Source organism: Anabrus simplex, chromosome 7 (assembly GCF_040414725.1).
Source record: "Anabrus simplex isolate iqAnaSimp1 chromosome 7, ASM4041472v1, whole genome shotgun sequence".
NCBI classification, from domain to species: Eukaryota; Metazoa; Arthropoda; class Insecta; order Orthoptera; family Tettigoniidae; genus Anabrus; species Anabrus simplex.
In genome coordinates, this window is record NC_090271.1 from 167,577,026 (window position 1) to 167,601,289 (window position 24,264).

General features: G+C 38.8%; 1 protein-coding gene across 5 annotated transcripts in view; it reads right to left on the bottom strand.

The window, feature by feature from the left end:
• The window catches only part of LOC136877760 (aminopeptidase N), a 210,109-nt gene that overhangs the window by 60,794 nt on the left and 125,051 nt on the right, over positions 1–24,264 (bottom strand). Inside the window, exon 13 of one of the 5 annotated variants that reach the window (XR_011018592.1) lies at positions 12,361–12,630. The exons of the other annotated variants lie outside the window; for them this stretch is intronic. The gene's annotated coding sequence lies outside the window, so the exon portion shown is untranslated. The remainder of the gene's footprint in view (positions 1–12,360; positions 12,631–24,264) is intronic. 5 annotated transcript variants of the gene reach the window in all.

The window sequence follows — 24,264 nt, forward strand, 5'->3', positions numbered from 1 at the left end:
TCTAGGTATTTTCATATCCTCTTTTTCTTTATCTTCAGCATTTCCAGATCTTCTTCATTGCGATATTGTTATAGGGTTTTTCGATGTCTGTAAGTACCATTACCAGGTTCTTCCCATATTTCCAGTATTTCTCTTCTAGCATTCTCATGGCCATAATCAGGTCAGTAGTGCTTTGGTCCTTCCTGAATTCATGTCTTTCTTTTTGTAAGAGTCATTCAGCTCTGTTTCTCAGGTGTTTCTTAAATATCCTTTTCAGCAATTTCATTGTGTGTGATAGAAACACGATTACTTGTACGTTGGTGCATGCATCCAGCTCCATGGCTAAATGGTTACCATGCTGGCCTTTGGTCACAGAGGTCCCGGGTTCGATTCCTGGCAGGGTTGGGAATTTTAACCATCATTGGTTAATTTCGCTGGCACAGGGGCTTCATCATCATCCTCATTTCATCCTCATCACAACGTGCAGGTCGCCTACGGGGGTCACATCGAAAGACCTGCACCTGGCAAGCCGAACATGTCCTCGGACACTCCCGGCACTAAAAGCCATATGCCATTTCATTTCATTTTCTTATTTCTTGTTTTGTACTGGGAGAAGATGACACCTCTTGTCTAATCTTATGGAATTCTGTTCTCCTTTCAGTTGATAGAGAGTTCCCTGGACAGCTAATTTAGACCTGCTACTGTTGCTCCTGCTTTTATCATATCCACTGTGAGACCATCAAATTGTGGGGACTTCTCAATTTTCATATTCTTTCATGTTGTCTACTACCAGCCATGTTAACAGATGTTGTATCTCATGGTTTACATCATTGCTGTTATTGCTGTGGTTGATTTTATCTTTTTATTTAATAATCCACTGAAATAGTTCTTCATTTCACCTCTGATTCCTTTCTCTGCCCTCACCAGGTTTCCATCTTCTGTTACTAAAGCAAGGATATTGCCATGTTCATTTCTTCCAATTTTCACTACCTACCTTATACAATAGCTTCTTGTTGTCTGTACAATCTTCCTGCTACTTTGTAGTGAATTCATCCCAACACTTATCTCTTTGTTCCTGGATCAGCCGTTTTACGAATAGCTTCTTGCTCCTGTATTCCTGGTCCATCCTGTTGTCTTCTTGTTCTTCATGATCTAGCTACATTTTCAACATATTACTTTATTTCACAGCATTCTTGACCCTCTCATGGCATGTTCATATTATTTTGCACACCAAAGTCTATCAGTTTTCCCCCTCAGATTTCTACTGCCATAACTGTGGAGGATATCTTCTCACCTTTTCCTCTCTGTTCCTACTTGAGCATTCAGGTCACCCATAATAGTGTTTTCTTCGGCAGGTCACCCATAATAGTGGTTTGTTCGGATATCAGGTCCTCTAGGTCTATGAGAACTCCTCTTTCTCTTCAGTAGGATAACCTACTTTCAGTGCATACACTTGAAAGAAGGTATACAGTAGTTCTTCTGTTTAACACGTATTCTCATCTTGATGATTCTGTCACTCACGTAGCTAATGTCCTCGTATCTATATTTTTGTGGAGAAGGAAAGCATTTCCATTCTTGGCTTTCCGCACCTTTCTGTTTCAGTAAAGAACATAACCACTGCAGAGAGTCTTTTTCTATGATCGTTTTTACTTGGTCTCAACCCTAAAATCCCAAGTTTGTTCCTGTCCATAAAGTCTGCAAATTCTTCAAATTTGCTTATTAGGGTGAGGATATTGAGTGTTTCAATTCTTGGTTGTTTCTCCTTGGGTGATTTTTGTCTCCACCTGCATCTCCAATGAGTTTTGGGATGTTAGCTGACATAAATTTTGGAGTTATTTGTGGGAATGTCATGTTCAGTATTTGTATTTCTTTTATGTATGAGCCATATTTTAGGTTTCAAAGCAACACAAAAGTACTCTTCAATTATTTTAGGGTTGATTGAGAGCAAATTGTAAGGATCAGGGAAAAAGTACACCTAAATAGAAACATAAACAGATCCTACAGAATAAATAATGGACTGCTACAGGGTTCAGTTTTCATTCCACTTCCCTTCAATCTTTACCGTGCAAATCTTCCATATACTGCTTGTAGAAAGTTTATATAATATAGCTCCGATAGCTCAGTACACAGACTTTGAGATCGCTGAAGCTACTTTCATGCAAGATTTCCTAAAATTGGATAGATACTTCAACACCTAGTGATTGAAATCCAATGCAAACAAAACAGAGGTTAGTACGTTACAGGAGGGCCCATTACATTCTCCAAGTTTAATTCAGTGGCCAACAGCTAGTTTAATTCAGAGGCCAACACCTAAAGGCCTGTGCTCATCTAAAATTCTTGGGTATTGTGCTGGACCGTTCTTTGACGTATAAATAACACCTCTGTAGAACAGCAGCAAAGGTTAGAACACGTAACAGCATCTCTCACAAACTCAGTGGCACAAGTTGGACAACAAATGCTACTGTCCTCCAGACGACAGCTCTTGCCTTAGTATACCTAGTTGCAGAATATTACAGGCCTGTATGGATCAACAGTGCACACGCAGGAAGAGTTAAGGTTCAGCTGAATGATTCTATGAGGACAGTGTCTGGCACTCTCAAATCCATGCCTCTTAAATGAGTACCAGTATTAACTAACACATATCCTTCTGCATCAAAGAAGGAATGGTTAAAATGCACTGCAAATGAACTCTTACTGATTCATCAAGACTGCAGTCCACAGAAGCAAAGGAGATTCAAATCCCTCGTGCTAACTAGGTAAGAGGCTCATTGAATCCTAATACAACATGGATGACACTGGCAGAGAGAGTGTGCTGCATGAAACCCTGGAGAGCAAGGGTTGATCTCCAACCCTCGTAAGAACTAGATTCAGCTTGGCAAGAAGCATGAGGGATGTCAAGATTTTTAATCTTCCTTGATTCTGTGGACTGCAGTCTTGCATGAAACAGCAAGAGTTCATTTGCAGTGCATTTTAACCTTTAACCATTCATTGTTTGGTGCAAAATGATAGATATTAGTTAATACTGGCAGTGATTTAAGAAGTATGGATTTGAGAGTGCCAGATACTGTCCTCATAGAATCATTCAGCTGAATGCCTAACAGTCCGGACTGGTTTTGGAAGATGAAAATTCTGGCTCCACAAGTAGGGAAAACTTCCTGTACTCTCATAACTCACAAACTCATTTCATGTCACTACAACAGCTGACTAACTGACACTATTACACACTGACTTCAACTAGACTCAATATTCTTTATATGTATTTGCTGGCTATGATTCTGAATAATTCTGCTTTCTTGCAACAGAGTATTAATACAAGATACCTGGAAGGTTCTACAATTAACATCCAAAAATCCTTAATAAGTTCCTGTTCTAGAATTTTCTTGAAACAAGTTAGTCATTACAGTGTATTACCTAATGATTGCTAGAAACACCTAGAATACTATACAGATGACCTTTGTGGATCAAGGTTCCAGAGTTTACTTTTAAGTCAACACACATACCACTAGCAGTAGCGGCGATTGGGAATTAAAAGTGCGGGGTCAAAAAATATACAGACAACAAACAGTACCCCGGTTTGTGGGATATAGCGGGGGAGGGTGTGTGTGTGTGTGTACATCAAAACTTAAAAAAAAAAAAAGGCCACAAAATGGTAAGTTTATCATGCTCTCTCAGCGAATTTCGACAGAGAGGTAAAGATTGACAGTTTACCAACTTAAATGCAGTAATAACTTTTTTTGAGATTTGGATTCAATACTATACTATAAAACTTTCACCAAAGCAACAATATTACACATTTCTTACAATTAAAAAGAAATACGGCATCATTATACAATTAAAATCATTTAGTATTTGACTATACACTAAAAAAACTAACAGACACAAAAGAGAGTGCCAGACTGACGAATGCACGTGGCAAGGTTGCTGAATCATACCTCATTGTCTATGACCTTAGCAACAAAATATAGCCCTGGTACACTTCCTCCTAGCACAGGCAAAGTCTCCACTATTTGCTGTGGCGCTATACATATTGGTTAGCCGGGACGAAGGACATTTTTTGAGTATTTCCACTAATAATTTTAGTAATGTTTAAGGAAAATAAAGAAAAAAACTGATAAGACAACAGGGCTTGTACAAATGGCTTTTCCTTTTAAATACCGACAATCCCTATAATTCCTAGTTTCAGCCAGCTAAAATGGAATAAAAATGTAATATTATCTTCAAAAAGTGTGGGGCATTGCCTCGCCCCCCCCCCCCCCCCCCACTCGCCCCTCCTTATCGCCAATACTGATCACTAGAAGTTTCCTGGGCAACTTGTAACATGAGAACAATTATTTTACAAGTGATAAGCATGGCATAACCATAATTCAGAGTTCTCAGTCAACACATATACAACTAGAAGTTTCCTGAACAACTTAGATTACATGAAAAATGATCTAAACTTGATAAACATAGTCTAAGGCTATAATATATGAGCTAAATACACATGATCTCAGTCTATCCTGTTTATCATCAGAGTCTATTTCTGTTTTCCTACTATATTCTGTTGCTGAATGACACTACATTACTCCTCCTATATTTTCTCAAATATGACTGTTACCATTATAATGTTCATCATTTCCCTTTTCCCTCCTTAGATTTTCTCCTAACTACCTAAAGGATTTTCTGCTGTCTGATCTAACATTAGCCAGTTATTTTGTAAATCCTTTCACAGTTTCCTTTTGGACTATTGTTTAGGTCTCTTTCTTTCCTCTGAATAATATTACTTATCTACAATGCCTCTGTACCGTATATGCCTAATAATGCTTTTTTTTTTTTTTTCGTCAACACACAGCTCGATAGCTGCAGTTGCTTAAGTGTGGCCAGTGTCCGTTATTCGAGAGATGGTGGATTCAAACCCCACTGTCGGCAGCCGTGAAGATGTTTTTCCGTGCCTTTCTTTCACTCTGGTTAGTGTTAAGAGAGGATGGTTCCCCAGGTTTACTCCCTCTTAAAACAATAACCCCCTACCTACCAAATTAGCACTAATACAATAGTTCCTGAATATAAAGAAGGCCTTGAATTGGAAAATATTCTTGATGCCTACTCTTGTTCCATAGTAATCAGTATCCATACTCTTAGAACATTTTATTAAGCCTCTTGATGTTATCCATTGTCAATGAACTCACTGCCCTTATGGATATGTTTAAATTTTGACTGAAGAATAGCAGATATCCTCAAGACAAAAGACAAAACTGTCTAGGATTTAGAAGGCTGCAGTGCCATTTCAAATAAATACAACTGAGAAGTTTGCTTCTTTGACTAAAAATGACATTCCATACATAGAGTAATATCTCAAAGTTGTTGTTAGGGTCATAAGTTGATAAACAGGTTTGATGCAGGTGACCATGCCACCCTCACCTGTGCTAAACTCTTTCTTTCTCAATACAATTTCATCCTTCATCCACTCTAATATATTGGTCCTATTCATGCCTCAAGGATTCCTCTATCATCCCTATGTGCTATACTGCCATCCAAAGATAACAGAACAAGTCCTGGGTGTCTCAAGATGTGTCCAATCGATCTTCCTTAAATTTTGCCAAATTGTTATCCTCTTACCAACTTAATTCAGTATCCTTTATTTTGGATGTAATGGGAGGTAATGTGTTCTCCTAAGACTATATCTATATGTTCTTTTATTCTAGATTAAAACCCTGGCATGATTTTTAAAAGTGTTAGAATTTTCCCCATCATTCTCTGTCCTGGGCTGCTTCAATATTAACTTTTTTTTTCTGTCAGGTCTTCTCACTACAGGTCCATTTACCTTTTCCCCTCATCTTGCATGCATGAAATTGTTTTGACAATGTAGTCATTGTGCCTCCATATTAGTTCGCCAAACCAGCTTAATCTTGTCTTGTTAATCTTTGCCCTGAAGTTAGTAGTTTTCAGAGTGCCCAGTACATGGTCATTGTGAAATTGATCCTTTCTGGTGAAACCACACGTCCATGGAAGCATCCTCATCTCTGCTACTTCTAACCTGTTGCTATTGCTCTTCCTTAGAGGCACCATTTCAATGGCATAGAGGATAGCTGGTCTCATAGCTGTCCCATAAATCTTTTAAGTTTTACCAGCACCTTCCTATCACAGAGCATTCCTGACATCTCTCTCCAGTTTCTCCATTCTGTCTGGGTTCTGGAAGATACTTCCATTGATATATCTGCAGCCTATTCTATAACTGATCCCAAGTAACAAAACTCAGTAATTGACTTGATACTTGCAATTCCAGAGCTTGCATTTGTTCTTCTAGCTTACAGTACAGATATAGTAGGCAAAACTTTTCTTGAGCCCTGAGCTCCATAGTGCTGAATGGGAACTAGGGCTCAAGAAAAGGTTTGCGTACTATACTTGGTTTTATGTTGGTTCAACTTCATGACAAATAGGAAGGAAATTAGGGCTGACCCTTAATGCATTCCAATCTTTACCTCTAGGCTATACTGAACAGCTTCTGAGTTCGATTTGACCATTCCTGTACATTTCTTGAGTCAATCGAATGTACTTCACTGGCACCATTTCGTCGTCGGCCGCTACTCGTTTCTGAGAATATGTTTTTCTCTTGCAGTTCCTCTTAGTCTGTTGGCTCTGTGGAGATGTTGCTGATAATGGATCAAGCCAATCTTTGCATGAAACATGCGGCCATACAAGTCACATCTAAAGGTGGGTGGAGGATGAGGTTGGATCTTACGTAGTTTCCACTTTTCATGTGTTTCAATTTCTTGTCTGTGATGTGCCTGCTCAAACAGTAAGACGCCTTCTGCAGTAGCTTTGCGCCAGAGAACACAGTTTTGTCTAGTTGTTGCCCAGGTGTTAGCATTTATGTTGGTGCTATTCATAGTCTTCTTAAGCTGGTCTTTATAATGTTTCAAAGTAGCACCTTGAGGCCTTTTGCCATGACTAATCTCACCGTAGAGAAGTTGTTTAGGCAGTCTGCTATAATTCATATGCGGGATGTGACCAACCCATCTAAGCCGATGAGTGATGATGAAGGCTTCTATGCTGTTCTTATGTGCCTTGTCAAGAACTGCTGCATTGCTTATGTAGTTATCCCATTTGATGTTCATGATGGATCTAAGTTTCTGCTGATGGAAGCATTCCAGTTTCTTTATGTCATGACGATAAAGTGTCCAGGTTTCACATACATATAGTAATGTTGGTATGACTACAGCTTGGTACACCATTATATTTTGAGATCCTTATTAAAGAAAACTTGGTGGGAGAGGCAACCGTAAGCTGCATGGGCAGAGTGTATTCTATTTTTCACATCCCTTTCTTTGTTGCAGTGTGTAGTTAGAATATTACCAAGGTAGGTGAATTGGTCTACTTGTTCAAGAGGTGTTCCTGCTATGGTGATATTTAGTTCAGGGACTGTACCACCTGGTGCCGGCTGTGCAAATACTTTAGTCGTATGGGTGTCGATAGTCAGACCAAGTTGTTCATAAGCTTCCTTAAAACAGTTGATGGATGTTTTTTTTATGTTGCACCGACACAGATAGGCCTTATGGTGACAATGGGATAGGGAAGGGTGAGGAATGGGAAGGTAGCAGCCATAGCCTTAATTAAGCATTTGCCTGGTGCAAAAATGTGAAACAATGCAAAACCATCTTCAGGGCTGCCGAGAGTGGGGCTCAAACCCACTATCTCTCAAATGCAAGCTTACAGCTGCCACCTCTTAACTGCATGGCCAACTCACCCAGTGATGGATGTTTGAAGCTCCTCAGGTGTTGCATTGTCATCAGCATATTGAAGCTCCATTATCCTAGTGTTATGAGTCAATCTCTGAGAATGGAGTCCGGTTTGGTTGAAAAGGGTAAGGGCAAGCACGCAGCCTTGCTTGAGCTCATTTGTGATAGGAAATTCTTCTGATAGCTCATTCTGGTGAAGAACTCATCCAACCATTCCATTATAAAGAGGCTGGATTAAGCCAACAAAATGGTCAGAACAGCCAAAGTGCTGTAATACCATCCACATAGCTTCTCTAGGAACAGAATCAAAGGTCTTTTCCAGACTGTAAAATAATAAAATAAGCAGGATTTGCTGTTCTCTGCATTTCTCTTGGATTTGTCTAGCATAAAAGATCATGTCAGTGGTATCTCTTGAGGCCTGAAACCCAGATTGGGACTCACAAGAGAACATTGGCTATGGTTAAGTCGCCGATTGTGATGAAACTTGGAAAACACATTGAGGTACATGTAAAGAAGATGTCGGCATCAATTTTGGGTGCCAACATTCATTAGGGCGTTAACTAAGGGGCCTAAAAGTTGCGACATTTCAAATTCTGCGCGAACAGCGATGAATACCTGCTGGCCAATGCTTAGCCGGCACACTGTCTGCTTTGTGCTGCACCTCTGCACCTCCTCCCCTACACACATCCGTCCCTCCTTCTGGTTCGCGATCACACGTTTCCCTTCTCCCCGCACCTGCCCGTCTTCTTAGCTGTCGAAGAGAACTGGTGCTACACTTTGCGTAATCTATCAGCCTTCTTCATATCTCTCCTTTGCAATTTCCACATTGTATTAGTCAGTTTACGTTTTCTGAAATGTTTATGAAAACGTTTGCACCGGGCGAGTTGGCTGTGCGGTTAGAAGCGTGCGGCTGTGAGCTTGCATCTGGGAGATAGTGGGTTTGAATCCCACTGTCGGCAGCCCTGAAGATGTTTTTGCGTGCTTTCCCATTTTCACACCAGGCAAATGCTGGGGCTGTACCTTAATTAAGGCCATGGCCGCTTCCTTGCAACTCCTAGGCCTTTCTTATCCCACTGTCGCCATAAGACCTATCTGTGTCGGTGTGGCGTAAAGCAATTAGCAAAAAAAGTATGGTGCCTGTTGTTAATTGTGTTTTGTTTTGGTTTTCTTTTCACTATTTTTTAATGTTTCGAATAGACCAAAGATTGTTGGGAGTTTGCCTGATGTAATGTATACAGAGTCATTTATTGTGTTGCCTTGTAACTGTTTGTTGTTGTACCAGTTCGTACAATAGCCATTTAACTTTTTGCGTATGTGATTGCCATTATACCCAAAAGACTGTAGTGTGATATTTTAATATCGGTACTGGTTGAATACATAGACCTTCGTCAGCTATAACGCAAAAGTACCGGTAAAGTAAGACTACAGGTCTTCCTGTGATTACTGTATATCTACTGGATATATAAATGCACATCTTCTTTATTTTTCAAGGCTTTTCTTATTACGTCAAACTTTACTACATTCCATGTCATACTCATATCAAAATTGCCTATGCATTACATTTATTTATATTCGACAACCATTGCTGCAATTGAAATGTGTTGTGCCTGTCACTGCAAAACATAAATAAATCGTTCAATACAAGCACAAATAAAAACATTCTACCAATAGGCCTATTCCTTATACCAGAGTACACAATACGGAAAATACCAGTAGTTTCAAACTCGGAGTTTATAATTGTTGTTGTTGTCGTCGTCTGCGATGGCGTTTTGTTATGACACAACTGATAGCGGACACAAAGTGGGTGGAGAGGTGGGGGAAGGGGACATAAAAAGAAGATCTGGACCTATAACCAGGTTTTGATATTCCAAGATACCGCATCTCATTATATTCATTGAGATCCTCTGCCCGAGCACGTAATTTCTTTACATAAAAAGGTATTTAACTTTGTTTAAAGGTGGGAGATTTATTTAGTGGTGGGTGATTTAATTTAATTAATTTCATATGTATGTCCACTCTAAAAGACACTACCGACAGCATTAAGGTGTTTTAGAAGTAAATAATAATTTAAGCGTAGGTAGGACGCGGTACCCCATCCCACGTTTGACCATGCCCGGTGCTACTTAACTTGGAGTTGTACCCACGAATGTGACAACTCACTGGAATTAGCAGGAATGAAAATATAACATTTGAATAAAATATGGATATATTATTTTAGATTATTTTTTATTATTATGTGTGAAACAGAACGTTATTTAAAGGATTTCAATAATTATAGTACGAAAAGAAGCAAAGTATAGAGCTGGTCCTGTTCAACAGCTAAGCAGCCGGCAAGTGCGGGGAGAAGGGAAACGTGCGGTGGTGAACCAGTTGGAATGGGAAGGGGAGGAGGTGCAGAGGCATGTCTCCAGGCACGCAGTGTGCCGGCTTAGCATTGGCCAGCAGGTATTCATCGCTAATCACGTGTAATTTGAAATGTCGCAACTTTGAGGTCCCTTAGTTAATGCCCTAATGAATGTTGGCACCCAAAATTGATGCCGACATCTTTTTTGTGTGTACCCCAATGAGTTTTCCAAGTTTCATCGCGATCGGCGACTTAACCATTGCCGATGTTCCCTTGTCAGGGAGTACCATTTCAGAGATAGTCTGAAGACGGTTCAACAAAATCCTTGTCAGAACTTTTCCTGCTATGGATAGTAGGGAAATATCATGATAATTGCCACAGATACCTTGATCACCTTTTTCATGTCAGCAGGCACCTTCTGTGTTTTCCAAATTACTAGAATTAGGGAGAAAATCCTGGTCTTCAAAGATAGTACTCCGCTTTGAATAAGTTCTAGAGGGATGTTATCTGGTCTGGGAGATTTTCTTGCTTTCATACTTTTGAGGGCTTTGGTGAATTCATGAAAGGTTGGTTGGACTGCCATCCACAGTTACAGAGGATGTTGTGGCACATATTGGAGGAAGTCTTCGGCAGTAAGTTGAGCTTAGATTTAAAAGTAGGCTGAAGTGCTCCTTCCAGCGTCTTAATATGTCTTGACTGTCTGTAAGGATGGTGTTATTGTCAATGGCTTCCGGCGCACCTGATGAAGAGCGAGAGGGCCCAAAAATTTATTTTAATTTTTCATACAAATTCCGAAGGTCTCTGGTATCGGACAAAGTCTGGAATTCCTTGGCTTGCTGCTACCACCATTCATTTTTCATCTGTCTTCTATCAGCCTGATATTTCATCTTAAGCTCTTGGAAATGTGCTTTCTTCACTACACAGGATGGGTCTTGTGTAAGGGGTAAGTAGGCTTTCCTTTTTTTTTTTACTAATTAGTTTCAGAATGTTTTCATTATTATCATCAATCCAGTCATTTTTCTTTCTTTTCTCGTAGCCTTTTCTTTTTCTGCCGAATCTTTGATGATAATTTGAAGTGTGGCTCATTCCAGCTCCACATCCTTGATATAGATTGGATTGGAAGTCAGCTGCTCTGTTATGGCATTTTTGAATTCTTTAGCAAAGACTTCATTTTGAAGTTTGGAGGTATTAAATTTCTTTCTTGAAGGGTTCGTGAAACGAGTATGTGGTTTTCAGCGCACCAAAATTCTAAGTCAGCTGATAAGAAGTCTATAATCCGTCCAACTGTCATCGTTGTTTCTAGCTGTCTTTGTGATGAGGCCATCTTTCTAGTCGCGTTGTCAGGTTATGACATAATCAATGAGGTGCCAGTGTTTTGAACGTGGGTGCATCCATGTAGTCTTGTACCTGGTTGGTAAACGGAATTGTGCGTTGGTGATGAAGAGTTCACACTCAGCACAGAGGCCAAGAAGAAGTAATCCATTTGCATTACATTTTCCTATGCCTTGATTAGCCATGGCATTACCCCATAGCCGATTATCTCTACCCACTCTAGCATTGAAGTCACCAACAAGTAATAATAATTTATCCATGGTGGGTACTTAGTAAAGAATTGTATTCAGTTGATGGTAGAATTGATTCTTAGAATTTTCAGAGCTGTAATGAATTTATCTCCAGAGAGTGGTATGCGGATGGTCATGAGTCTTTCATTATTAATTGCAGTAGGTCTTAACCTAAGCATGTTTACCAGTTTAGTTTTCACTGCAAATCCAACACCATGAATTTGATTTTCACCTTAATTTTTCCCTTTCCAGAGGATGGTGTAGCCTGAACTAGATTCATTAAGTTTTCTCTCATTCAGTAATGAAATTTCACTCAATGCGGCAATGCTAGGACATGAGTGACAAGAGCCATTCATCTTTCAGGTTTGGTATCACTGTGTAGATGTGGTGCTGGTAAAACTAGATGTACTCTATAGACAAACTGAAGTAATAGATGGTATACGTGATCATGAAGCAGTTTTTGTCATAGTTAAAAATAAATGAGATAGAAATGAAGGTTGTAAAAGTAAGACTATTATGAAGTACCACATGATTGATAAGACAGGAATGAGGGAGTTTTTTACAAATTAATTAAGATTGGTGGCCATGATCGTTATGGCATTGAAGTCTAAATGGTTTGACACCGTGGTTAGGCAGAATGAGTCCCGTTGGTTGAAAAATATTTCATCATCAGAATGTTGGCTAGCAGGGTAGGGGAGGTGGTGGTATACAATTTATAATCACTAGATTGCGTGCCAAAAGCCTAGATTAAATTCCAAACCTCTTTGCAGTGCTCATATGGTGTGAAGGCATATGATGCTATTGATGGTGATTCATCTGTCAGATGGGGGCATTAAGCCTTGAGCAGACCCCTTGATGCTATTCGACAGGAGTAGGCTATGTGCCGGCAGCAGGTTTCACCCTCTCCTCTCCTACTGTCATATATCACATCATTCATTTCATTTCATTAACTCCTCTTGAGGTTGACATCAGGAAGGGCATCTGGTCATAAAAACCCTCCACAACAGATTCATTTCATCTCATACCTGACCTGTAGAGAAACGGGACAGGAGTTGGACAAACAAAAACAATTAAGGTTGGTGGAAAACGGTCAATAAAAAAGTAAACAGTGTGTGGGATGGATTTAAAGCAATTTTTAAGGAATGCGAAACCAGTATGTACCTTTAAAGGCAGTAAGGAATGGTAAAGATCTTCCAATTTATGAGAGAGAAGTAAAGAGACTAAAAGGTGTAGGTTGGAAAGAAATAGTGTTAGAAATGGTTGAGGATAAGGAGAAATTGAAGGAACTTAATAGGAATATGAATCTAGCAAAGAAGTGAGCTAAGGAGAACATGATGGTAAGCATAATTGGAAGTCACAGAAATTGTAGTGAAAAGCTGGAAGAGCATATATACCTAAGTACTTTAAGGCAGAAATGGGTTCCATGAAAGACATTCCAGGAACCATTAATGAACAAGGGAAGTGTATACATGAGGGTTTACAGAAGGCAGAAATATTCAGTCAGCAGTATATAAGATTGTTGGTTACAAGGATAATGTCCAGGTAGAGCAGTCAGTGGAAGCAATTTTCTGCTCCTGTTCATGTAAAAACTTCTGTTGCTCTGTAGAATGGACCAGAAAATAAAGATCAAGGAGGAACCAGTTTGGCCTGAAGGAACAGCAAGTACATCCAACATGAAATATCAGGAATTTTTTGACCAGAAGATCTGTGAAATTTATTTAATATTCTATTTAGAGAGTTGTGATGACATGAGAAACATTGAAAGATAAGAATTTCATTATGGTCCTTATTGAACTGAGATCACAATTAAAATTAATAAAATTATGTAATGGTTCCACATTTTCAATACATTTAAATTTAGTAATGTAAGGTTACATCATTTGTTAATCATGAACGGTACAGGTTTTGACCCAAATTCTGGGTCATCATCAGCCGATCACTTAAAAACCGGAAAAAAAAAACCAATGCACAGGTAAATAACCAGTAATGTGTAGTTTTTTCACCAGATGTAAGTTTGTGTGGAGCAGTGTAACACATGTGACTGTGGCACTGTGTTTTAAAAGTTTTTATAATCTTGAATAGAAGAATAAATATCTCAAGGAAACAATCTAGTAATCGTTACCAGACATAAGTTCGTGTGGAGCAATATAACACCTATAAATATAGCACTGTTTTTAAAAAGTTTTTAAATCTTGAAGAGGAGAAGAATAAATAGTTCAAGGATCAATCTTGTAATCGTTGCCAGACGTAAGTTTGTGAGGAGCAGTATAACACGTGTGACAGTAGCACTATGTTTTAAAAGTTTTTAAAACCTTGGAGAGAAGAAGAAAAATAAATAGCTCCAGATTTTCTGGATGTATATATTCAAATTGGAATTTTATGTTTTTATATATATATATATATAAATGATATGAGCAAAGTACTGGAATCAGTGGATGATGTTTTACTGTATAGCATAATAAATACAGTAAATTAAAGATTGTGAGCAACATGAAAAAAGACCTAGACAAAGTCGTGAGATGGAGAGCAGCTATGGTATGACAATAAGCAGGGTGAAAAGTCAGGTTGTAAGTTTCACAAAGAATAAAAGTCCTCTCACTTTTAATTACTGTAGTGCACTGATGGGGTGAAAGTTCCTCATTGGGATCACTAAGTATGTAAGTGTTAATATAATGAATGTTCTTCACTGGGGTAATCACATATACAAGATTGTAACTTAAGGGTACTGATCTCTTCAAATGGTTATGAGGTTATTTAGGTGTTGTAGTAAGAATGTGAAGGTGAGGACAATTAAGTCTCTCATAAGACCACAATTACGGTATGGCTCCAGTATATGAGACCATCATTAGGATTACTTAATTCTTGAACTGGAAAAAATCCTAAGAAAAGCAACTTGATTTGTTCTGGGAAATTTCAAAAAAAAAAAAAAAAAAAAAAAGTGCTATGAATTTTTTTTACAAACTTTGGGCTGGGAGGACTCGGGAGAAAGGAAACAAGCTGCTTAACTAAGCACATGTTCCGAGCTGTTAATGGAGAGATGGTGTGAAATGACAATTTTTAGTGACATTTTTAAAAGTAGGAAAGAAGATGATGATAACGTTGGAGTTCAAGATGACAAATTGGGGCAAATATTCATGTATAGGAAGAGAGTTAGTGATTGGAATAATTTTCCAAGGGAGATGTTTGATAAATTTCCAAATTCTTTGAAATTATTTAGAAAAGCCTAGGTAAATAACTGATCAGGAATCTATCACCTAGGTGACTGGCCTATATGCAGATCAGTGGTGATCAAGACAGCAGGAGAGTTGTTTCATAATACTGTCAGACTATTCACCTCTCCTTCTAACAATGCCAGGACTCTATTCAGGAGTGACTATGAAACATTTACTCTTCGTGATGGTAGTGGTGTTTATTGTTTTGAGGAGATCACAATCCTCCCTGTGGAGTCTACCAAGGAGATCCCATATCACCTAAGCTACTCGTTTGTCTACTGGAGGATGTATTTCAAAGATTTAGACTGTGTTAAAAAATACAGCATTAACATTAATGCAGAAAACTTCTCAACTTGTAATTTGTAGGTGATATCCTGTTTTGAGAGCATCACTTGGAGATTCAGTTTATGTTCAGTAGCTTGAATGATTTAAAGTTAAAAACTTCATCACTGATCCGTATTGAACTAATAGTTACAATGCTAAAAAGAGAAAGATGTTCCACCTATTCAATACAATAACACTGTTGCACGAATCAATGTAGCAACATATTTCATTTGTTATGGGACCGGTTTCGACATATGTCCATGTCATCATCAGCCTACACGAAAATGGCAAGAAGTCAACACAATTGTAACACTTATGACACTTTTCTTGAATTAAAAATAGTTCATGTAGAGGTTCTTGAGCTCTCTTGCTGATCTTTTTTAACCTAAAGATCTACTATTCATGATGGTAGTGGTGTTTATTGTTTTGAGGAGATCATAATCCTCCCTGTGGTGTCTACCAAGGAGATCCCATATCACCTAAGCTACTCGTTTGTCTACTGGAGGATGTGTTTCAAAGATTTTTAACCTAAAAATCAGCACCACGATCATATCAGATTCTCCTCAAATGTTGAAGTCGCTCCAGTATGAAGCAGATACTTTAGCCTTGTTATTGACTGTATCAACATTTTCACACTGAGTTTCTGCAGGGCAATTTTGGCAATGGTACTGATGCTCCAGGTCTTGGAAAGCACTTAAGTCACAGGCACCATTTAGGGTATAGCCCCAATTTTTAGGGTGGCCATACCAACTCTCATCCTATTATGCATTCTCCATACTGGCCATGGTTACGAAGTATGAGTTAGAATTGCCTCTATTGGCTTATTCCGGTCCAATAGAGTTCAGTACTCTTTCCTGAGAATGCCTGGCTTAGCTGTTGCAGGCTTGATGTTCATAAAACTCTTCTGTGATCTGAGACGTCTTACTGCTTGGTGGCCATGCAGAGAATGCCGACTGTCCGTCTCTTGTTTCAGGTTTTCAGTTTCAGCTGCTCTTGAGATTGAATAGAGGGTGTTGCTGTACCACATGTGTTGTATACCTTCTTGAAATTAGTTGATCTGAGGCATCCAGAGACAATACGACACATTTCATTCAAGGCAGTATCCATTTTCTTGGAATACACAGAGCTGGTTTTGCACAGTTGCTGGATGTGTTCCCCAGGTGGACCCTGTTAATATCCCTAGTAAGCATTTTTTTTTTTTTTTTTTTGGCTAGTGGCTTTACGTCGCACCGACACAGATAGGTCTTATGGTGACAGTGGGATAAGAAAGGCCTAGGAGTTGCAAGAAAGCGGCCATGGCCTTAATTAAGGTACAGCCCCAGCATTTGCCTGGTGTGAAAATGGGAAACCACGGAAAAACATCTACAGGGTTGCCGACAGTAGGATTCAATCCACTATCTCTCGGATGCAAGCTCACAGCCCCACCCCCCTCATAAGCTGTTCCTTGCTCTAACCTTCATGCCAACAGAAAGGTAGAGTCCTCTGCATGTGAGTGACTGATAAAGTTTAACTCCAAGGTACTTGATGGCTGGGAAGAACTCATGTTGTCTTCCTTCTCAACAGATATTCGGTTTATAGTTTGCAGCATGGTTGTGAAGATGAAAGAGTGTGACCTGTGTTTTACTAGGATTTTATTTTAGAAAGTTATCCTTTTAGTACTTAGACAGATCACTGAGGCAAGCCTGCAAGTCTTTGTCCTCAAATGACTTGGACTCTGCTCCAACAATACAATCTTCAGTGTGTTATGTTCTGCCTGATAGGTTAATCATTTTTGTATGCATCGAAAAGGATTGGTGGAGGGACACTACCATGTGGGAGGCCATTCTTATGGTCCCTCCAATGGCTCCCCTTATCTTGGAGTGTCACCTGTTACTTTTATTCTGCAGGAAGCATTGAAGGATTCTTCTGAGTGTAAAATCTTCTGTCAATTTAAACAGTTTGTGTACAAGGACTTGATGGTTAGTGGTATCATAAGCAGTAGTCATATCTATAAAAGTAGCACCAGTTACAAGGCCTCTCTAAAATCCATCCTCAGTATACTGGGTATGGTTCAGTACTTGCTCAGTACATTAACATCATGGTCTGAAACCCACCTGTTGTTTAATCAATTTAGTCTCCACAAATGAAACAATCCTTTAAAAATGAGGTGTTTGAAAAGCTTGAAAAATGTGATTCAGAAAGGAGAATGGACTGAAATTTGTTGATTGATCTGGTGTGTTACCTAGTTTCAAGTGTGCTACAATTTTGGCCTGATGCCAATTCTGAGGGATCCTCTCAGATCGAATACAGCAATTAAAGTTGGTAACCCATGCCAGGGCCTTGAAACCAAAGTTCTTGATCTGTTCATTTCTGATACTCTCCATACCAGCAAACTTCCCTGTTTTAAGCTGTTTGATGGTATTGGCAACTTCCACAGAGGTAGGAAGTTTGAGAACTTGCTGGTTGGATTAGATGAATTCTTAACAACAAGGATTTGTTGTGCTTCTCAATCTGGATGAGCGGATTGTCCGCTTGATTTGACGTAACATTATAGTGGCCTCAGTAGTGTTTACTGGTATTACTGTAGATAAGCAGTGAAATGTGGTCCATGATATCTGGCTGTTTTGTGACATATTGATCTTGGAGACAGTCTTCTGTCACTGTTCTCTATTTCTTTTACCAGTGAGCTCATTGAGATTATTGAAGAACCTTGTAACTTCTTCAGAGAAAGAGTTTATGCAGTAAGCAGCTTGAAGTTCATAACACACCGATTCTTCCCCCTAAATTAGGTCAGGAATGTAAATTTTCTATGTACCCGTGGTTATCGTCTTCTTTGAGATTTCACAAAAGACATCTATGAATCCTTTGTCTCCTTCACAGGTGACTGGGATATTTTCAAAGCTGAGCCAGCTGCACTCGGAAATCCTCCCAGTTAGATTTATTAGGTTTGTTCCAACATGATTTCAAATCGATTCTGAACTGTCTGCTCATGCGCAGTAACTTGATGGACATTCCAACATAAATGAGAATCGGTTCTGAACGGTTCTGAATTCCCAGCTTGCTGTTCCAACATAATTCGGTACTGATTCGTAATGGTTCCAAACCGGTGAAAACGATTCTTGGTCTAGAGCGAGAACTAGATGTTCTGGTCATCCGCACTAAAGGGTTTGTTCTAATAAGGGTTTGGAAGGCAATATGAGCACTTAAACCCTCATGGCGGAGATAACCCTACATTTCTTGAGATATTGGAAAGTAAGGAAAATGCATGATTTTTTTTTTTTTGCTAGGGGCTTTACGTCGCACCGACACAGATAGGTCTTATGGCGACGATGGGATAGGAAAGGCCTAGGAGTTGGAAGGAAGCGGCCGTGGCCTTAATTAAGGTACAGCCCCAGCATTTGCCTGGTGTGAAAATGGGAAACCACGGAAAACCATCTTCAGGGCTGCCGATAGTGGGATTCGAACCTACTATCTCCCGGATGCAAGCTCACAGCCGCGCGCCTCTACGCGCACGGCCAACTCGCCCGGTAAATGCATGATTTAGATGGTGCCCGTGACCTCTATGAGGTAAGCTTAAGTGATGAGGGTGAGTTGGATATGAACATACTGAGGAAAAAGAATGAAAATTATTTAGGTACGGTAACTAACAATTCAAGCTTTATAATTAGGTTAGGCCTATAATATTAAAGCCGAGGCTACAAATAGTGGAAGCCTTCACCTTCCACCATTCCAAGGGCCTTCATGGAATGGCCTAGATGACTTTGCTATAATACTGAATATTTTAACTTGATTGCACAATGGTTTTTTCTTTTTCAGGAGATTTTAATCCTAATGTAAACATATCAGTATAGGTACCTTCGTCCAGGCAAGTATTGCGATTTTCTGAGCTCCGATAAATGTCTCGCTTTCAGCCAGATTACGATCACGCATCTATGAGTTTGCATTCAGAAGTTAGTGGGTTCGAACCCGCACTGTCAGCAGCCCTGAAGATGGTTGTCTGTGTCTCCCATTTTCACACCAGGCAAATGTAACTTACTTTCATTAAGGCCATGGCTGGTACCGGTACCTTTAAAAAAATAAAGAAATTCTGCCTTCTGTAAATACTCTCATGTAAACTTGCCTTGTCCATTAATGTTCCCTGGAATGTCCTTAGAACCCGTTTATGGAGGCCCACCAAGATAAGATCTCAGATCGCTGGATTCAGAGTCCAGAGTGCTAACCATAGTCGCTTACCCAATCAACTATATCTATGCCCACTTTCAAGCGCTAGATGCTCTGGTAATGTGGGTTGGACCCTGTCTTGAATTTTCTTTTTGAATTGCCCAATTGTGATGCTGAGGGGATGTTTTTCCAAAAGTGTATGATATTTATAGGAGGAATAGGGGAAGCAGGGGTGCTGGGGTTTTCTTATTAGATATAAATAATTTTACAAGTCATTAAATATTAAAATGTAATAAAAATGAAATTTTATGTATTAGAATTCATATCAACAACACAAGATTTTCTTGAGAGTAAGCTAGTGAAAGGGGGACAGCATTGAGAAATATGTACAGCTATATTAAAACACAGAAGGGGGTGAAAAAAAAAATCCAGACCTAAAATGGGAGACAGGAGAGCTCAGGATGTGTCAGAGGTATTAGACAAGAGTGAACAGTTGGGTTGTATAGCAATAGACTTATTTAAAGCTTTTCACAGAGTATACCATGGTACTCATCAAGAAAATGAGAAAAATAAGACTGGATAGGAGGCAAATGGGTCATTAACAGAACCTCAGAAAGTGGGGAGGGGTATAGGAGAGGGCAGTAAACTGGCGCCTTTACATTTTTGTAATTTTTTTGAACAGTATGCAAGAAGGATTGAACTTGCAAATTGTATACAGAAAAGTGAACTGTTTAGATGAGTTTAAAATATTGCAGGAGGTCCTGGACAAAATATATACTGTATCTGGACTCAGAAAAATGGGATGAAAATCAATGTTGAAAGGAGTCAAGCAGTTAGTTTCAGGAACAAGACATACAGAATAGTGCATAATTGCTAAATTGGAGGGGGAGGGGGAGGTGGATTTTGAAGATAATTCTAGATAATTACGGGTCACACCAGGCAGTGGTAAATCTCAATAGGGAAGACATATAAGGTATGTAGTCAATAAAGCATTTAGGTCACTGCACACTGCAATGCAGATATTAAAAGGAACAAGCAGGGGTATAAAAAAGATGGCATACTTAATACTTGTAAGACCTCAACTGAAGTATGCTTTGCGGGTAAGGGATCCTTATCAAGAATTTTTGGTAAAAGAATTGGAATGGGTACAGAAGAAAGCACGTTAGGTATGTGATGAGGACCACAGAATAACCAGCAGTGTTAGTATCATGCCAAGGAAACTTGGGAGGGAAAGTTTGAGAGAAAGGAGCTTGAGAGCAAGAATGGAGGGTATGTACCTGGCATATACAGGGGAAAGTGCTTAGGAGGATAATGGAAAGATTAAAGACTGAAGGTGTTTATAGAGGTAGGTTCGATAAAGAGTTCAAAATAAGGTTATGCCAATGGCATAATAACCGGGGGAAATATTAATCTGTAGGAAGGGCGGAAAATAATGGAACAGCTGAGGAAAGGACATTTTAATCATTTCCAAAAATATGTGCATTCATTCAAATGTAGAATGAGGTCATAGCAGAAGGAAGTAAGAAAATACCCCATTTGAAAATAAATTTTCTAATTCTTATGTGTTTACACCATGATTAAATTCTGGTGAAAAAGGATCATAGACTTATTGCTTATACCTTCATATTTTCAGAACAAACAGTCCCTCAGTATGAAGATGATTAATTTTTATAACATTTTTGGGTCACTCGAGCAGTTGCTGAGAAGATTGCTGAGCAGATTCAGCAAACTCCTCAGTTTAAAAGGCACTAAAAAAATGGGCAGTATGGAAAACTATCAGCTCTAAGTCAGGTCAGCAGTGGTAATTTATAGTTGGCTACACTTCGTGCATTCATTTCTCAGCAAAATGCCTATACATATTATCTTTGGCATTATACATGTGCATTGCTAATTTCAGGTTCTCATATTTCTGTGGTTCATAGGGCATCAAACTGCAAGTTCCAAATATGTTACTGACAGATTTGATGTTACCATCAGCTCCTTACACAGGGTGCTCCAAAGAGTTGTTCCATTTTTGAGCTATCTATCTATCTATCTATCTATCTATCTATCTATCTGCCCAAATAATCACCAGCCTACAGAAGTTGAAAAAGGGACAAAGAACTACATTTCAGAAAAAGAGGGTGTCCAGGTGTTATTGGAGTCATCGATGGTTCTCACATAAAAATTGACAAACCAAGAAATGACCCAGATTTCTATATAAATACCTACAGGTATTTTGTGTTCCATCCATGGCTGTATTGGAGGAGAATGGCATCGACATTATTGTGGAAAGGGCCTTGCCTCAACAGGAAATAGGCGAATTTGAGGACGATGACGATGATGACAATAAAGGATTCGGAATGACATTGTCAGTACATCAAGAATGTAAACATAATTCATTCCTTATCTCCTCATTACAGTAATCAAGTACCCACCAAATAAATGATTTGTTTCTCCTGCTGTCACTAGATGATGTTGATTTCGCACGGAACGGTTCTATTTGTGTTCTAACACACTGCAATAACGAACCGGTTCTGAACGGTAATCAGTATGCGCTTGCGCATTCACAGTTGTTGGTATCGGTTCTGGACGCGTTCCGAACTCATTCCGAACTGTGTGTTGGAAGAAACCTATTGAAGTTAAAATGAGTAGATGAGTACAAGGGCTGAATGCCAGGCGTAATTTCAATCATATAATGGAAACAAGAGAGGTCCACCTATTCAATACCATATAATGTTATAAGAAAAATTATAACATTTTATTACACACGGTACCGGTTTCGATGCTGGTGTGCATCATCATCAGCCAAAAATAAGAAAAATGTACATAGACAAAGTCACAATAAACAATGCATAAAGTACATACAAATTTTACAAAACTGGCAAGATCTAATTAAAAACGGGATACATAAATATTAACCTATGACCTAAACTTAAAAAATAGCACCAAGTGTCTTAAAAATTTGAATGTACGTCCTCTTGATAAAAGTCCTCTGAATCTAAAAACATTAAACCATGTGCAGACAAAGACCAATGTTTCACTATCATAAAAGTCCAAGAACATAATTTTAATTTTGTTAGAACATATGTGTAAAAGGTTTACTTGCTAAACATTCACGGAGTATAAGAGTAACCAGTGCAAGAATTAAGAAACCATTTTTCCATTGGTTAAAAATGGCTGTCATTAAAATAACACAACCAGTCAAAAGACGTAACTTCCTATTTTGCATGATAAAACATATGTCTTCTCTAACATAGCCGCTTTCTTTAAGTATTAGATAACAAGATCTTTTTAATGAAAAATTTTTGGTGGACGCCATGTTTCCAGGGTACTGTTCTCGGTTCAAACTAGGACCTGAAGCAAAATAAAAAAGAAAAGAATATCAAGAAAGGCTTTTTAAAAAATCTTGTCGTAAATTTTTTTCGTGAATAAGAGACTCACCTCTGGGAGCGTATATATTATGTGTTATTAGACGTTAGGGAAGACACTGAGAGCCGCAAGACACCATGACCAATGCACTCGCATTGGAGGGGAAGGGAGGGGGAAGCAAAACAAGGGAGGCACTGAGAAGGAGTAGGAGGGGCCCGGAGCCAATGGCAATGAAGGAAGGAGAGAAGAGGGAGGGAAATTATGCAGGGCAATGCGGCGAGAGGGCGTGGCGTGAGAACGTTTTTTGTATGCTATGAAAAACTAATTTGCTATTAGAAGCTTTTCTAAGTCTGAAAAACGCTATCAAAAAATCTTGGTTTGTCAGAAATATCATTAAGATTCAAACCAGCATTAAAGTATTGGTCCAGGTGAATAAATACGGAATAAACATGAAGTTTTTAAACTTGAATGAAACAGCCAACCAGGCAAAAGTAACAGCCCATCAATATATGGGTTTAAAGATTAAAATTGGAAAAATAGGCAAGGACATTGGATTTATTAAGCAATGTATAAGGCTTAATCTTACCCCTAATTTTTTAAGGAATACATTAAAACCAAGCTTCCTACCCTTTCATCGGCGTAATCTTTACTTTAGGACTAATAAACTTTGGTTAAGAAACAAACTAAAATTTTTGTATCGGAAAAAATCTTTCCTCAATTACCGTTTATATGAGTCTCACCTCAGAGCTACTGTTTTACTTACTGAAGCCCAGTGGAATTTATTTCAAGAACAAGTTTTTGCTAAGTTATCAGATATACTAGCCACAAAACAGTCCACACTGGACAAAAAACTTGAAGTACTTTTAGACAAAGCTAATTCAGTCAAACAGACTGGAAATCGGGAACCAAAAAACGGTCTCTTGGCTCAGTTCCATCCTCCTTTGATCAATCTCTCCAACATAACCTTGGATGAGGATGAAAGGGCTATTCTCGAAAAAGGTCCTAAGCACAACTGGCCATGTCTAAATTCCGTCAATACAGTTACAAAACTTGTCATTGAGTCAGAGATGGCTATTAGTAAAATGCCACATGACCTCCAAGGGGAAGTCAGATTTGATGTTAAAAAGCAACTTGAAAAAACTTTTCTTTCTGATAAACGTGCATTAGCCCCTAATAATAATAATAATAATAATAATAATAATAATAATAATAATAATAATAATAATAATAATAATAATAATAATAATACGGATCCTTATACAGTAAATAAGAAAATTCAGGACCTCAAGAGGAAGGTATCTGCTAATAACCTTATCATCACAAAGGCTGATAAGGGCAATACTACCGTAGTTATGGATAAAACGGAGTATACACAGAAAACCAAAGCCTTTTTTAATAATGGTTCTTTTTCAATTATAAAGAAGGACCCTACACAAATCATTCAAAGACAGCTAAAACAAATCCTGAAGGATTCTTCCTTCCTTTTTACGGAACAAGAAAAACAAAAGTTAATAACCATGAACCCGAGTTTGCCGACAGCGAGATCACTTCCCAAGATTCACAAAGCCGGTGTCCCCATTCGGCCTATTATAAATTACAGGCCTAGTCCTCTTTACAAGCTAGCGCAGTTTATTCAA